This window comes from Rhinoderma darwinii, chromosome 1, assembly GCF_050947455.1.
Source record: "Rhinoderma darwinii isolate aRhiDar2 chromosome 1, aRhiDar2.hap1, whole genome shotgun sequence".
NCBI classification, from domain to species: domain Eukaryota; kingdom Metazoa; phylum Chordata; class Amphibia; order Anura; family Rhinodermatidae; genus Rhinoderma; species Rhinoderma darwinii.
Genome location: NC_134687.1, coordinates 452,095,616 through 452,111,037, shown reverse-complemented (window position 1 = coordinate 452,111,037; position 15,422 = coordinate 452,095,616).

Below are 15,422 nucleotides of genomic sequence, written 5' to 3'. Positions count from 1 at the left end.
CAGGTCAATGCAGGCGGCGTAACTGGTATGGATAGCAATAGGTCAAGGCAGACGAGGATAGTCAAGTTCAGGCAAAGGTCAACAACGGGAAATCCAGACAAAGGCAGAAGGGAAGGAAACAGAGAACCAGGGTATAGGGAAACTCACGGGGAACTTAGTTGAACAAGCATGGATTAGAGGAAGGAGGATCCTTAAATAGGAATTCTTTTGAATTAAGGCGCGCGCTGGCCATTTAAGAAAGGACGAGTCAGCGCGCGCGCCCTCTAGTGACTGCAGCGGCACATCGAGGATGACGGCCGCGGAGGGAGGTAAGGGATGCACTTACCTGACGCCGCCCAGGGACAGCATAGTGTCCGGATCTGGTAAGTGGAGCTCGGGATGAGCATAAGGTAATGGAGGGCGCAGGAACAGGAGCAGAGGCTGTGGGAAAGACGGGGAATGGCGCGGCAACCATTACAGTACCCCCTTTATGCCCCCTCTTTTTAGGCTTGCTTGGGAACCTTCGTTCAAAGTCCTTGATGAGAGCTGGGGCGTTGACATTCTCCATGGGCTCCCATGATCTCTACTCAGGACCATAATCTTTCCAGTCCACTAGGTACCATAATCTCCCCCGTGTACGTTTGACATCCAGGATCTCTTTAATCTCGAATTCAGCATCAGCCGCAGGAGCAGGATGGGCAGGAATTTTTTGGGAAAATCGGTTGCATATAGTAGGTTTCAGCAGAGAAATGTGGAAGGAATTAGAGATTTTTCAGAGACTGAGGAAGGCGAAGTCTGAAAGTTACTAGATTGATTTGTTCTGTTATCTCATAAGAGCCGAGAAAACGAGGAGCCAGCTTGTAACAAGGAGTCTTCAGACTTATGTACCGGGTGGACAGCCAGACTTTATCCCCAGGAAAGAGCTGCGGCGTCATCATTCGTTTTTTATCCACGTTTCTCTTGAACCTAGCTACGGCTTTGTGGATGGAGTCCTTGGCCTCCTGCCATATACGTACAAAGTCACGGTGGATCATGTTAGCAGCTGGAACCTCAGAAGGTACAGAAACTGGTATTCCTGGGTGCTGGCCATACACCAAGAAGAAAGGAGAAGAGTGTGATAGATTCCCCCGTATGGTTGTTGTAGGCAAATTCGGCCCATGGAAGTAGGCTTGCCCAGTCTTCTTGTCGTGGAGACACAAAATTCCTGAGGAAACTTTCAAGTATTTGATTAATCCGCCCTACTTGACCATTGGATTGAGGATGGTAAGCGGAAGAGAAGTCAAGTTTGACCTCCAGCAGTTTGCACAAGGCTCTCCAGAACTTGGATGTGAACTGTACTCCCTTGTCAGAAACAATATGTTTAGGAAGACCATGAAGGCAAAAGATGTGCTTGATAAACAGTGTTGTTGCCAGTCGGGAAGATGACGGAAGGCCTGAAAGGGGTACAAAATGCGCCATTTTGGAAAAGCGATCCACAACCACCGAGATCACGGTACACCCAGCAGAACTAGGCAGATCGGTAATGAAGTCCATGGCAATGTGCGACCAGGGAGTGTCAGGCACGGGTAGAGCATGCAAAAGACCGGCAGGTCTTAAATGGGAGACTTTATTCTGAGAGCAGGTGGAGCAGGCTGAAACAAAGTCTTTAGTATCTTGGGACATGGAAGGCCACCAGTACTGACGGCTAATCAAATTGAGAGTCTTTTTTAATGCCAGGGTGCCCAGAAACCCTGGAGGCATGACCCCAGCGAAGAACACAATCCCTTTGTTTAGGGGGTACGTAGGTCTTCCCTCGGGGAATGTGTACCACTTCAGCTGGCGCAGCGATCATAATGGGTTCTGGATCTATAATGAACTGAGGACTGTGCTCTTGATCTGTGGAGTTAAAAGAGCGAGATAAGGCATCAGCCTTGGTATTCTTTCCAGCAGGTCTGTAGTGAAAATGGAAATCAAATCTGGAGAAGAATAGTGCCCACCATGCTTGGCGAGGATTCAGGCGTTGAGCAGATTGCAGGTAAAGGAGGTTTTTATGATCTGTGCAGATGATCATAGGATGCCGCGCACCCTCTAGCAAATGTCTACACTCCTCCAGGGCCAATTTAATAGCCAAAAGTTCTTTATCTCCAATACCATAATTTTTCTCATGATGGGGTCGTTTCCCACAAGGGCGATGCCCAAGCCTGCGCTTCGCCAGAAAGCAGAGACAAGATGTAGGCCACCTTAGCCCGGTCTAAAGAAAAATTATGCACCATAACCTCACAATGGATGCATTGATTAACAAATCCCCTGCAGGTTTTGGGGTTACCCTCATAGCGGGCAGGCGTAGGTAAATGTAGTCCTGGACTGTAGACAGGAGCTTGCGGTGGTGGTGGCTGTATCGGAGGCGCTAGTTCGTTCAAACGAGTGGACACATTTTGCAGAAGCTGAAAAAGCTGATCTTGGCGGACTCGTTGTCTAGAAAGTTCCTGAGCCATATCAGCCGCGTCAGGCAGGGCTGTGTCAAGGGGATCCATGGCTTGTTCAAACTATAACGGTTCTCACCAGTTTGTTTGTGGATCCTCTGTGTTGTCTGGGAGATGGTACTTGTAACCCAGGGCAATGCTTGGCACAGCGGGTTTAGAGACAGTCGAATGTATAGGCCACAAGTCACGACAGGCAGCAGACGTCGTAACGGGTATCGGAAGCAATAGGTCAAGGCAGGCGGCAGGCATAGTCATGTTCAGAAAAGAAGAAAAAAAGAAAAAGTTTCAGAAATATAACTAAGCACTCTTGGGCTCAATAAAAGTAAATAATTATTTTATTTTTTGAATCCAGATAATACCGGAAAAGATAAATTTATACATACACCAAAATACAATTTAAAAAGAGAATTCTCCTGGCCAGGAAAAGGAACGTACGAATAATCTTCAACACATTGGTAATATTACCTGATGGTTATATAGTATAGTATATGTGTACCACACAATTATACAAAAAGATTTCCAAATGGAGAGCCGCTGGACTGTGTTCACATCTGCGGTTTCCAAACATATGTATAATTTGTATCACATATTGCTAAAGGACCTGTTTGGAGTAGCTGTAAATAATATAAGAGTTTTCCAAATGGAAAACCGCTGAACTGTGTTCACACCTGCGTTTTCCAAGCATATATATAATATATATCATAATATTACCATAGGACCTGTTTGAGGTAGCTGTTAATAATATAACATACAATAAACCTTCAAAGGCGTAAGTGATATTGCCAGATGGATATATAGCATGATGTATATGTATTAAACGATTTTACAACAAGATTTCCAAATCTAAAACCGCTGGACTGTGTTCACACCTGCGGTCTCCAAACATACATGTAATTTGTATCACAATATTACCAAACATGTATGTAATTTGTATCACAATGTTGCAAAATAACCCCATTCGAAGTGGCTGTTAATGCTATTTATAACGAGATTTTTCCATGCATATACAATATGACAACTCTCAAAAATAGAAAAATAGCCTCACGATTTGAAGGAATGTGGTTATGAACGTGCTTTTTTCTCTCATCAAGTAGATAAAAAATTCCAATTCAAAACTGATGATAATAGGAAGTCTTTTCACAGACCCTTAGGTCAATGTATAGCCTACAGGCAATTGAATTTTGGAGTAGAGTATAAGCTTGAATGGATTTTTACCTTCATCTCTGAAATCAAAAAAATGCCAGGGAGACCATGCAGGGAGATAATTAACTCCGATGTAAAAGATAGATCTCCTCAAGAGGAAAATTCGCCTGTGTGGCCACACATTTAATTGCAAAGCATCCACATCTCCACCGTTACTTCCCTTGGCGTCTTCCTCTATAGATCCATACTGGCAAAGGCCGCTGTATTCACTGAGATAGGGGCCCAGCAAGGCAGGATCGCACACTGAAATTTCAGGTGAATTGACCAGGCACTCCAAGAGGAACGGACCGGACAGGATCGCACGCCGGCAACCAGGTAGGTAATTATTCCAACATATGTTCCTTTCCACAGAGCTCTTCAAAACTGGACAGGTATTCTCTGGGCAGGGTTAGGACGTCACTACCCGCCTCATTGATTAGGACAGCTGACGCGTTTCATCCCTGAACGGGATTTCTTCAGAGCAGTTTGACAATTACTGCCAAACACACCATATATATATAGTGTCCCAAATTCATTCATTGGTTCCATGATCAAAAACATAATGTTTCACACAAAGACATTATGGATATTATATATTTAACTCTTGCATGAGATGCCGCATGAAATATATCTCTCAATTTTAATAGTAAGCTAAAATATTTTTATGTTCAAACAAACAATTAGAATATCCAAAAAATCAAATTCATAAGAGTATTCAGTATTTATCCGGAGGAGGGTAATCAGTGATGTGTCTCAACTTGGTCAAAATAAGACCAATTGTTAAATTTTATATAGCGATACCATTGATACCTAGATTTAATTAATAAAATAAATAAATTCTTCCGTTAATACGGTTAACTATTAATATCTAGACTTTATGATAGATTTATGGAGGAAAAAAGTTTTTCTTCAATAGGGGAGCCCCCCTTGTATTATTTTAACATAAGATAAAGTCTATTCAATTCTTTTAACATATTTGTATATAGAGTATATTCACTCATACATATAAGCATATGAAATCCAGATAATACCTTAGGGGAGGCAGGGACGGAGAACTACTACCAATTAAGGCATCAGGACCCGGGTCCCCACCACCCCCAAAGCAGAATCAAAATCGGTTAATTTTGCTACTGGATTACATCATATTTCGCATATGCGTATAAAAGACTCTGATGAATAATAGGAGCCATCATGAAATTCCAAGCGAAGGCACGAATTCAGGATCCAGTGTCTATAAGACAGCAGATCCCCAATTCCCACCCATTAGATATTATTAATCCAATTAATTGATCATTCTATATTGGAAATAAAGTAACTCATAGTCATACCACTAAAACAAATTATAATGAAAAAATTATTATATGATATTCGGATAGAAGGCAAATTAGGATTTAACTATCAGGTTTCCAAAATTAAAACCAGAAGGTGTGTATATTTAAATCCAAATTTTAAACAACCAATTTTCCTAGATCATTCTCCAGGGATGACATACGAAAAAAAAAAAAAAAAAAAAAAAAAAAAAAAGGGGGGGGGGGAGGTCCCTTTCTTTAATCTAATATTCTTGTATCAGGAATTATTTATATCCAATACCAGCTAACTCCAGAATACCGAGAATTGAGGGAAATACAGGACAGTCTCTCAAACCCCAACCATTCAAAGAAACATATTAAATTTAATTTCATTATTCAATCCCCTGGGATTCAAAGTTCTTAATGTATAGATCCACATAGTTTCCTTCTGGAGGAGTATTCGATTGAGATCACCTCCCCTTCTATCTTGAAAAAGTTGGTAAATCCCCATAAATTTTAAGCCAGTTGGTGATTGGGCATGGTATGTTTTGAAATGTGCAGCTAGAGGATTCATCATTTCACCCTTAATGATATCTCTAATATGTTCACTAATGCGAACATGTAATTCTCGTTTCGTTTTCCCTATATATTGTTTCCCACATGGGCAGATAATAGAGTAAACAACCATGGTTGAGCGACAGTTGATGAAATTATAGACTTTAAATTCCCTTTTATGTTCACTATCCAGAAAAGTATCTGATTTTAAAACGTACTTACAGCATTTACAAGAGCCACACATGAACATTCCTTTTGGACGTTTCTGTAGCCATTTCTCATTATTTGGGGTCCTTCTCTTGAACTCAGAACTCACCAATAGATTCCTCAAAGTAGGGGCCTTTCTTGGGACCATGCTCGGTACATTCCCCACTATTGAATTGATTCTTTTATCCAAGGTTAAGTGTGGCCAGTTTTTAATCGTCAGATTCCGAAGTATGTTCCAATGGGACCCATACCTTGAAATGAATCTGACTCTATTATCACCGTTATCTTTTTTACCTCTCTTAAGGATTTCCTCTCTATTCTGCCTAGATGCTCTATTGTATCCTTTCTTGATCATCTTCTTGGGGTAACCCCTATCTTCAAAGCGAGATGATAAGTCTTGTGCTTCGCTTTTAAAATCCCTGAAATCTGTGCAATTACGGCGAATTCGAAGAAATTCGCTTATCGGTATCCCCTTAATTTGAGATGGAAAGTGATGGCTACTTGCTGCCAAAAGAGTATTACCAGATGTTGGTTTCCGATATGTAGTCGTTTTTAATTTGTTTCCTTCCCTATAAATATTAAGATCTAAAAAGCTAATATGATCTTTACTATGAGAAAAGGTCAAAAGGATATTTAGTTCATTTGAGTTTAAATCCCCAATAAAACTTTCAAGTAAGTCCAACGGTCCCTTCCAGCACAAAAGGACATCGTCCATGTATCTGAGCCAAACGGATGCGCATTTTCTGAAAAGAGGATGAGGGTATACTATGAACTCTTCCCACCAGCCCAAGTGCAAACAGGCATACGATGGTGCACAAGAAGATCCCATGGCCGTTCCACGAATCTGACGGTAGAATTTACCATCAAAAGAGAAGCAGTTATAATTCAAAACGAATTCCAACATTTCAATAATAAATTCATTTTGATGGGCCCAGTCTCCCCCTCTCCTCTCCAGAAAATGCGCAGCCGCCTTGAGGCCAACATCATGTGGGATGGAGGTATACAAAGACTCCACATCCAATCCCACCAGGATAAAGTCTTCCTCAAAATTCAAATTATCAATTTTATTTAGAAGATCCCCCGTGTCTAATACAAAGGATGGAAGTGTACGGACAAAAGGTTTCAATTTTTCGTCTATGTATTTACCAAGATGATCTGTTGGGCCATCACACCCTGAAATAATGGGTCTGCCTGGGGGTGTGTTCCTATTTTTATGCACCTTAGGAAGTACATATATCGTGGGCATACGGGGTTCTTTTACCTCTAAAAATTGAAACTCATTTTTGTTAATTAAGCCTTCATCCAATGCAAAAGTCAATTTTCTATTTAAAGTTCCCATTATGTTATCCAGTGGGTTATCCTTCAAAAGGGAATATGTGTCTGTTTCCAATTGTCTTTTTTTTTTTTTTAAAACATATTTTTATTGATTTTCTGAAAATTTTTCACATAACATGATATGCAATAAACTGTTACAGGAATATAGTCACCTATTGTTGATGGTATGAAAAAAACACATTCCTACAATGACACTAAGCTCATAGTTGTTTACATCATTATGTGACAGTTATTGAAGGTCATTACAGAAATTTCCATAACATTTGGTGAACAGCGTTAACAATGAATATCCCTGAGAAACAATGCATACAAAACTTATTTAATATACGTATAAACATGAATAACCTAAACTGGAGCCACATGAAGCTACATTCCTAACCGAGTTGGCCTAGATATCATTTCAAAGTTATAGATATTATGTTCTACGTGTTCTCAACACTCCTAAGGTGCCCTTAAGATCCTCTATCAGGTACCAAGGTGATCCCGTGAATGGATCGATCATTTTGCATATCTCCTCCCCCGAGAAATGCTCTGTTATGAATAGTTTCCATTTCCCAAAAAATCTCCCCCCTTGTGCATCTTTGTGTTTTAGAACATCCATTCTATCTAAATAGAATAGGCTTTTCATCCCCTGTACAACCTCACTTGATTGCGGGATATCTGGTACCAACCATTTCTGGAGTATGCATCGTTTTGCCACCATCAATGCCGCATGTGTAATGGGGGGCAAGTGGGTTACTTCTGTGTCATCTGACCCTCCATCATGCTGGACATGTAAAAGAACTTCCATTGGCCCCAGGAGCCCCTTAAATTTGCTTATTTGTTGCACTAAAGATGTCATTTCTTTCCAAAATGGCTGTATTTTGGTGCATGCCCAAAACCCATGGTACATGTCTGTGCGAGGTGATCCACACCTCGGGCATGAAGTCTTTCTATCTGGTTTAGTTATGGAAGGGGGCAAGGTGAACGCATATATGGCATGATGGAGGATTTTTAAGTGGGTTTCTCTCCATTTCTCGCTTGTTATATGTTTTCTGAGATCCACCAACCCCATTTCCACATGTTTGGCAATATTAGGCAAGCCAAATAGCTTTTCCCATTTCATAAATGCCTGAGCTGGTGTCACCTTTAATAGCACTGGCTTTAGGGTGTTATACAGTTGCGATATGGACCTGTGGTGTGTGCTTAGGAACCATGAGTCAAACAGGTTGGGGTGGGTCTCGTCGGATATGTCCGCCAGTTTTGCTTTGCATGAAGATAATATTTGATAATATTGTAGATGTTGGGGATGGTCAAAATTGTACTTTGTCTGTATTTCCTGCAGGGTCAGCCATCTCCCTTCCTGTTCCTGGAACATGTCACCCAGAGTCGCTATCCCTCTCTCTCTCCATCTCTGGAGTAGCTGACTATGCCTTCCCGCCCACAAATCTGGATGTCTCCATATAGGCATGTGTTTTGAAATGCGATATGGAAGACCATAATGCTTACGCAATACTTTCCATGTGATAATGGTATCCCGTAGTAGGGCCGATCTCTTAATGTTAGTGGGCAGGGACGCAAATGCTGTATGCACTAAAGCCATAAGATCCCATGGTTTTGCTAGCTGCCTTTCTAGGTTGATGTTGGAATGGCATCCGGTGCCATGTTGCCAATCCAGCAAGTGTCTGCTCAAGCATGCCAGGTTGTATCCCCGTATGTTAGGGAAGTTAATGCCCCCCTCTTCTTTTCTTAACATAAGTTTTGCCAGTGCTATTCTCGGTTTTCTTCCCCCCCATATGAATTTAGTGAAGGACGAATTTAGTGTATTGATATCCCCGTGTTTGATTAGTAATGGAATGGTTTGTAAGGGGTATAGTAGTTTTGCAAATCCCGACATTTTGACCAAGGCACACCTTCCCAGGAGTGAAAGGGGCAGTCCGTGCCACCTCAGAAGATCCGCCTGTATGTCCCGTATCAAAGGGGGATAATTTAGATCATATAGGGAGCTAGGTGCTCGCCCCACCTTGATGCCCAAATACGTGATCTGTGACCGCACTATCTCCACATCTAGAGCATCCAATAGTCGACCATGACTACCCTCCTTCGGTCCCAAATCTAGCAGTTGGCACTTTGAATAATTAATTTTATATCCTGAATATTCCCCAAAGTCACTTAGCGTCTGAAATACCCGTGGAACGTCCCGTGAGGGGTTTGCTAGGAATAAAAGTATGTCATCTGCGAACAGTGTTTCCTTAACCTCCATTTCCCCCACCGAGATGCCTCTGAATACCTCTGAAGATTTCAAATGTCTTGCCAGTGGCTCCAATGCCAGATTAAACAGCAATGGAGACAGCGGGCAGCCTTGTCTTGTGCCTTTATATAAGCGAAACGGCTGAGATAGAAACCCTGTGGTGCAGATCCTAGCATTAGGGGACTTATAAATGTGTCGCAGTAGGTTTCGAAAAGCCCCGGTAATCCCTACTCTGTCCAGAACCGCATCCAGCCACTTCCATCTAACGTTGTCGAATGCTTTTTCAGCATCCAGCAAAAGCAGTGCTGGGTGTTCCCCCTGTCCTGGACTGTGCTGCACCCTGTCTAGCACCGCCAATACCGTTCTAATATTGGTGACCGCCGATCTCCCCTTAATGAACCCCACCTGCTCAGGAGCTATGAGGTGCGGCATTATATCCGCTAATCTATTTGCTATGATTTTAGAGAGAAGTTTCGCATCGACGTTTATCAGGGATATGGGTCGGTAAGACCCTGGTAGCAGGGGATCTTTTCCTGGTTTCAACAGAAGTTTGATATAGGACGTGTTTGCCGATGGTGGCAGACCTTCACTACCCAGGGCATTGTTAAAGAGCGAAACCAGGGTTTCGGTCACCTGTTCTCTCATCGCTTTGTAAAATTCTCCTGAGAAGCCATCTGGGCCTGGGGCTTTGGAGTTTTTCAGGTTTCTGATAGCCCTATCTACCTCCTCCCTAGTAACCTGCGCATTCAGTATTTGCAGTTGATCCTCTGAGATGACAGGAAGAGTGGTGCTGTCCAGGAGTGTAGCCTCTAACGGTGAGACTGATTCATCGGAATACAGCTCCTCGTAGAATCTGGCCAGAATGGAATTTATATGTGAAGGATCTCCCGTGATTTGTCCCGTGTGATCCCTAAGTTTGGCTATGTGTTGTGCCGGGCGTTGTCCCCTAGCTACATTTGCTAGCAATCTTCCCGCCTTATTTCCAAATCTGTGTATTGTTGCCTCAAACTCGTAATTGCGGGTTATTTCTTTCTGAGAAGTCCACTCATCAAAGTTGTGTTTGGCCTGTACCCAGGTTTGTCTATTGCCCTCCGTTGGTTGGGAGAGATATGTTGTGTATGCTGACCTCAACGCACTGCTTGCTGCTTTAAATTGTCTTGCTATTTCCCTTTTTTTGCTTACAGAGTAAGCGAGAATCCTACCCCTCAATACTGCCTTCGCTGTGTCCCAAAAGAGGGAGGTATTATCCCTGTGCCCGTCATTCTCGGATGCGTATTCCAACCACCATCCCTGCAACTGTCTTTTGAATGTATCATCTAGCGCTAGATGAGCCGGAAAGCGCCAAATAAAATCTGTCCCTCTCGGGTACACCTCTTGAAGGGATATCATTATAGGTGCGTGATCCGATATCACCAAGTCCCCCACAGTAGAAACTCCTATTCGTTGCCTCAAGGGTGCCGATATGAAAATGTAATCTATCCTTGACCATGACTGCTGAGAATGCGAATAGTGTGTGAATTCCCTTGCGTCCGGGTTGCCCTCCCGCCATGCGTCTATTAGATGAGTGCTCTCTAGTAAAGGTCCCAATACCCTATCGTGCTTTCTGGGGGTCCCTGCAAAAATGGATCCCGACTCTTGAATTTTGTGTGACCTCCTATCCTCTCTGTGGTCTAAGACAGAATTGAAATCACCCCCTACCAATTTATGTGGAATATCATCTGTTAGCAACGCCCTTTCCAATTCATTATAAAATTTAACGTTATCATCATTGGGTCCGTAGATGTTGTATATGCTTAGGACCCCACACGGAGTGTCAAGAACGACATGGAGCAAGCGACCTGCCGAGTCGGAATTTGTGCGTAGTACCTTGTGTATCATATTTCTATTGATCAAAATGAGTACACCTGCTTTACGACCACAAGCTGAAGAGCCGTAAACTGCACCCACCCACATTTTTTTCATGCGGTGGAAGTCGCTCTCCTCCAAATGGGTCTCCTGTAGGAGAGCGATGTCAGTGTGTAATTTTTTTAGGTGACGAAGAACCATCATCCGTTTATTGGGGGAACGGAGCCCCTTAACATTCCATGAGGTCACTTGCATATTCTAAATTTCTCTATAAGGATCAAATTTGAGTTATTTTGTATATCTATTTCCGGGCATGTGCGCCCCGTTCCTATGGTGGCTGCTCGGAGGTTCCTGCTCCACGTTGCTCCTAAACCCATAACATTTTCATGTGCAAACAGTAAAAAAACAGTATTATAACCAGTATCAACATAATACCCGACCAGCAAAGTCCACACTCTCTCTTGTGTGTCTCGCGTCATATTGGTATGCCTGACTTCACTTTTTTCTGGGTGAAGGCCCTTCCCCCTCCCCCCCCCCTCCTTATTTTTGTGATTTTAATGACCCTCGGGTGTTTCTGGACCATTCCTTTTGCCAGGGTGTCATTAATGTACAATATCCTACCCTTTAGATACAATTATAATGCCTTATATGTCTAGCCTTCGTACCCCACAGTAAAACCACATTTGTGCGTGACATGAGACATGTATACACCCTCCATATTGCAAGTTATACTCATCAGTCCGGTAGCGCCTCCATCATCCTATCAATGCGGGATCCTTGCAAGGATTTGGAGGACTCTGTGCGTTGTTGCTTGGGTGATGGAACCCGGGCAATGGAGGACCAGGAACTGTCCCGTGCTAATGCTGAGTCCATCGAGGTCTTTTTCTTTGTCGTTGAGCTCTGCCGGGTGTTCGCTATTGTTGCGTCGGAGTTCTCATGTCTCACCATCTTGTCCACGAAGAGCGTCGCCTCCTCCGGCGTATGAAAAACCTTGACTGAACCGTCTGGTCTTGTAACCCTCAATGTTGCCGGGTATTGCAGCTGGAATTTAACTTTGCTCTTGTATAAAGTAGTGCATACTCCTCCAAATGATCTCCGTCTCCGCGTGACATCTGCAGAGTAGTCGGCAAATAAAATTATTTTAGCTCCTCGAAGCTGTAATGGTGTATTTCGATTCCTAAAGGTTCGCAAGAGTTCCTCTTTGTCATTGTAGTCTAGGTATCGCATAATCACTTGACGTGGCCTGTTGTGCGGTTCTCCTGTGTTGGCCTTTACTGCACCCGGTGGGCCGACCCGATGCGCTCTCTCCACTCTGCAAGACCTGTTCAGGCCTAGGGCTTCTGGAAGCTCCATTTCGCATATCCCCTGTAAGTGCTGGGGTTTAATGTGCTCAGGCAGGCCGACAATTCTGAGGTTGTTCCTCCTGGAGCGGTTTTCCAAGTCCTCCAGGCGGTCTCTGAGCCTGGAGTTGTCTTGCAATAGGCCTTGGATGTGTGTGTGTGCCCCCGCTGATTCATCCTCCATAAGGCTGACTCGTTGCTCCAGTTCATCCAGCCGTGTGCCATGTGACGTAACCTCATTTTGCAGTTTCTGCAATGTCGTTGTTACCGTAGCCACCAGCGAATCTTTGATGTCGGGAGCTAGATGTGTGGCAACTTCTATCGCCAATCTCCTATAATCCAGTTTTGCCACCTCCGGCTGTGATATTTGCTCTACAGGGGGCTCTGGACTCTGTGGCCTGCTGCCCGGCGGAGAGACATGCTGCAACGTCGCCATCTTGGATATCTCCTCTCCCTGCCTCGTGTGTCCGGACGGACGGGTGTTCTCGCGGCTGCCGCTCCTGAGGAGGTACCGCTCCATGCACTATCTGTGCCCTCTCACCGTGCCTCCAGCTAACTGCCGAGGTAGGTTTATTTTGCGGGTGTGTGTGGCGGCGGAGGTTCAGGGGATCGGGTCTCGGGAGCTCACCTCACGCCGTCCTCACATCCCAGCGCCGGAACCGGAAGTCCCCAATTGTCTTTTAATCTCACCGACATAGTCATCCTCTCTGAGGAGGACAACATTCCCACCCTTGTCACTGGGCTTAATTACAATATTCTCAATATTTTGTAATTCTTTTAGGGCTTTTCGTTCCCTTTCAGTTAAGTTGTCCTCACACAGAAAGGAGGACCAGTCGATGACACTTATATCCCTAAGCATGGCCTCCAAAAATGCATGTGTGTATCTGTTAGAATGTATGCTTGGCATAGTACTACTTTTTTTCCGCAGACCTGTGTACTCTGGGATAATATCCGTAAAGTTCTCTCCAGGAGTGTCTATATTCTCCAATACGTTACCTTCCCTCCATAATTCATTTAGATCTGCTAGAGTATTTAGATCAGACATTTCCAGATTAGGGATCATTCCAAATTCCATTATTTCTCTCTGTGACTCAGACATCACATTCTCATTTTGAGTATTCCTCTCATTTTTTTCCCCATGCCAAAGTCTCAAGAGAATTTTTCTAAGAAAAAGGTGAAGATCCTTACATATTTCAAATTCCTTTCCAGGGGTAACTGGTGAGAAACCCAATCCACGGTTTAATAGGGATATATGATGTATTGATAGAGGGAAATCGGTTAGATTGATTATATTATTCAAATTATTATCTATCTTCCCCTGCGTTGTCTTGTATTGGGTCCTCCTTTTTTCTCTACTATTCTTTCCTCTCCGAATTTCCCTCTGTTTCGGTCCCCTAAAAAAGAAACCTTGGATTGTGATTCCTCAATTCTAATATGTTTCCCCATTTCATTATCACTAGATGGGTCACTTGTAGTTTCCCCATCTGTTGACATGAAAGTATTCCTTCTCATCCGTACCCTATTCCTATTCTGTCTTTCTCTGTTTTTTATTGTAAAGGAGAAAATTTGTTTCTGTTCAAAATCAAAAGTATCCCTTTGAAATTTTCTCCTTTTTCGTACTGATATTTCACGAAGTTCCACTTCTACCTCTTTCTTCAGACTATTATTTAATTTTTCAAATTCCTGATCCTTACAAAATATATCCAATTTTTTAACACTCTCCTCAATTTCCATATTGAGCGAACTAAGCATATTTTTCTCCTCTTCTATTAGTAAGTCCATCAAATTCATTGAGTGTCTCAGACACTCATCATCCCATTTTTCCAAAAATACTTCGCTCTTAAAATGTGATGCGGGTGTTGTACGTCTACGTAATCCTCTTGGGACAATTTTAGACAGCTTATATGCCTCTAAACTCTGAATATCCCACTTGCGTCTCAGATGGCTCAAAATAAGTCTCCGATGATTTTTAAATAGACCATATATATCTCCTCCAATATCCTCTGCACTTCTATTCCTTTCACAATTCAAAAGTGCAGCAATCTGTGCATCAACCTCCAAATCTAGACAATAAGCCATAATCGAGACACACCACTGATACCCTCACAGTTCAAGAAAGAAAATACTTTCCCTTGAAAGGTATATAAGCAAAAACAGGAAGGAAAAACACCCTCCAAAAATTAATTTTAAAGAAAAACAGATGTGGTTATTACAAACCATACCTAAAGAACCCAAAAATGCAATATAATATAGCACGGTGCCATTCCTGATATAAATTAATGAAAAGAAGAAAAAAAGAAAAAGTTTCAGAAATATAACTAAGCACTCTTGGGCTCAATAAAAGTAAATAATTATTTTATTTTTTGAATCCAGATAATACCGGAAAAGATAAATTTATACATACACCAAAATACAATTTAAAAAGAGAATTCTCCTGGCCAGGAAAAGGAACGTACGAATAATCTTCAACACATTGGTAATATTACCTGATGGTTATATAGTATAGTATATGTGTACCACACAATTATACAAAAAGATTTCCAAATGGAGAGCCGCTGGACTGTGTTCACATCTGCGGTTTCCAAACATATGTATAATTTGTATCACATATTGCTAAAGGACCTGTTTGGAGTAGCTGTAAATAATATAAGAGTTTTCCAAATGGAAAACCGCTGAACTGTGTTCACACCTGCGTTTTCCAAGCATATATATAATATATATCATAATATTACCATAGGACCTGTTTGAGGTAGCTGTTAATAATATAACATACAATAAACCTTCAAAGGCGTAAGTGATATTGCCAGATGGATATATAGCATGATGTATATGTATTAAACGATTTTACAACAAGATTTCCAAATCTAAAACCGCTGGACTGTGTTCACACCTGCGGTCTCCAAACATACATGTAATTTGTATCACAATATTACCAAACATGTATGTAATTTGTATCACAATGTTGCAAAATAACCCCATTCGAAGTGGCTGTTAATGC